Source organism: Salvelinus namaycush, chromosome 42 (assembly GCF_016432855.1).
Source record: "Salvelinus namaycush isolate Seneca chromosome 42, SaNama_1.0, whole genome shotgun sequence".
Taxonomy (NCBI): Eukaryota; Metazoa; Chordata; class Actinopteri; order Salmoniformes; family Salmonidae; genus Salvelinus; species Salvelinus namaycush.
Window position 1 is genome coordinate 3,753,840 of NC_052348.1, and position 2,762 is coordinate 3,756,601.

Below are 2,762 nucleotides of genomic sequence, written 5' to 3' on the forward strand. Positions count from 1 at the left end.
TGATCGCAGCCAAGTCTATGTGCACGAGTACGCACACAGGGAGAGACTGCGACGCACGATTTACCACAACGTTGAAGTGCATGCAATTTATTATTATGTGTGACTAGGTGCAAGGTACATTGACATACATCTAACCCTAACCCTTCAAAGTGACCTGAAACATTATTGTGCACTCACAGTACTCTACAGTAAAGCTAATGCAGACATGAAAACCCACATAGTCCTGAGCAGGGTTCTTATGACAATTTTCAGTGTGGTTTCCTCAGCCTGATGAACCCTTCCATGGTAGTCCCTCCCTCTCACCTCTTACCTAGGCAACAATCAGTCCATTGCATAAGTCTATGTGAATAATCAGTCTGTCACAGTTGCAGACTAGCCACCCCATCTTCAAAAAGTAGTGAAGAGGCAGGCTGTGTGTGTGTGTGTGTGTGTGTCTGTGTATGTCTATGCAGTGCTTGTGTGTGCGTAGGGTTTACCTATGCAACAGTGTGTTATGAACATGACTATATGCATGTAAATCTTGGTGGAGCAGACACATTTTTTTTTAGATGCATGCCTGCAAAGCCAATACACAACGCTAAACAATACATTAATTGCACTATAACAGCGACAAGCGGTGCCCACAAACTGTTAGCGCCTACAGAAAGCTGTCCCGTCAGCTGAACTTTCCTTTCAGCACCACGGAGGGAATCCTTACCACTGCTACACCTGGCTATCAGAGGAGCCTTGTCTGGCAGCGAAACAATTCATTCAGCCTTGTTTACTGCCTTTTCAAAAAACATAGCTGATATGGCTGACCATATCTCCCTGGCATAATACATCATTTTTGCAGCAGCAGCATATAAGACATTTTTGGACTCACCTTGTTGTGCGCAGCAGTCCTTTGTTGGCAAATTTTGTCATCAAAGAAAAAGATTTACACTTCTGTGTTGGATGACGTTTCAAAACATATTTTCCCAGTCTGACTTCTGGTTAGCCACTGTCACCAATTCCTTCCAAACAACTCATTGTTGAATTTGCAATTTCCAAATTGTTGTGTAATGTTTGTGTCCAATGGCCGATGAGCACCGATAAGTTTTATCTATATTTTCTCTTCATATGACAAGGATTAAAAAGGACTTGCCAGTAGACTTGATTGATGAATCAGGACGATGACTGCTAGCTAAGATTGTGAAAGTAAGATGTTGACATCATCAGTCCAATCAAAGCTACTGTACATATAACGTGATTTAATGTAATTTCTGTGGCCAATGACCTTGATCCTTCCTGGAAGTGCACTTCTAATCTAAGTATATGGCAGGACACCGGAGGGTTCACATTCCTAATGTCTCCCCTTACTAAAGGCGGGTAACTAGTGTCCCATGAGTGACAAAACACTGAGCTAATCATAGTGCAATGCCCCTATTTTCTGCTGGCCTGCCCCAACACCACAGATAGCACTGAGCTAGGCTGAAACCCCTGCATTTTGGAGCTGCCTGTTTGTATGTGGCTTTAATAACTCAATGATACATATATTTTTTTTTACATTGTTTGCAAACTGATATGTGGCATGTATTAATACCAAAATAACATGCAAAACAGGCAAGCTGCCCCCCCCCCCCAAATAAATATATATATATATATAAATACATTAAAAAAATATATATATATTTTTTGTTTCAGAAAATGTGGGCCTCTGCCCCACCTGCCCTAAATGACGGGTCGCCACTGACTATATGGTGGTTGGTGTTATTAGCAACCTACTTGTTTGAAAAAGTAAAAATGGTTTTTGATATTGGTTTTATTACTCTACTTTGATGCCTGAATATCACTTCCCCATTCTCCATGTATCTGTCTCTCTCTCTCTCTTTAGTCTTTTTGCTCTGTTTGACTCTCTCTTTCCAATTCCCCTTCTATCTCTATCTGTACACTTCAAGATGGTGCGGTCTGTCAGAGAAGAATGTAGTCAGCTAAGCACCATACAAGACCTTAAGGACACTGGCTTCGGCCATCCTCCCCCACGACATGGACTCAAGCTCCTCTTCTGGTTTGCCAATGACTGCGTGGAGTTCAATCAACACGGCAACATGCTGTTACAGTGCAATCCTGAGAGAGGGGACTTCGGCTTCCACTACTTTGGCAACTTTGAGAAGATTCTCCCGGTCCTATTGCGAGACCGCACGGACCGCAGGGAAGGCTACTTCGAGGTGGGCAACCTGAACATAGAGACCTATCCCGAAGCCAAGGACCTACCGGACTACGTGAGACAGGACTATGGGCATTCCCGGGACTACCGGAGCCAATGCAACAAGGACCGCATCATCATCAGGCTGATGCAGGGGGACGTGCAGGGGGACGTGATGGCCACCTATGTCACCGAGCACAAGGAGGGCGGCGGCCGGGGGGAGTTTGACACCGAACGCACCCACCTTGTAAATCCGTATTTGATACGGATGATTCAGGATCCTGAGCTGGGGCTTGCGAAATTCCTGGACCAGACGGTGAGAGAGCGCCTCCTCAAAACTTTCAAGGTCTTCATCTTGTTTGTGGTCTTCCTGGTGATCGCTTCTATCATTTTGAGCATATTAGGGAAGTTGTAGAGAGAGGAGTCCGATGTTAGCCATTGTGCGTTTATAGGTTAAGTCCAGGGGAGCAACTTTCACTGGGCACATCCGAGCGTCGGGTAGGCTGTTAGGAGTGTTTATCCAACTGGATAAAAAATATATATAATTATGTCCCCCTCACTTCTAAAACCAAAGTTGCGGGACTGGTTAAGTCCATAG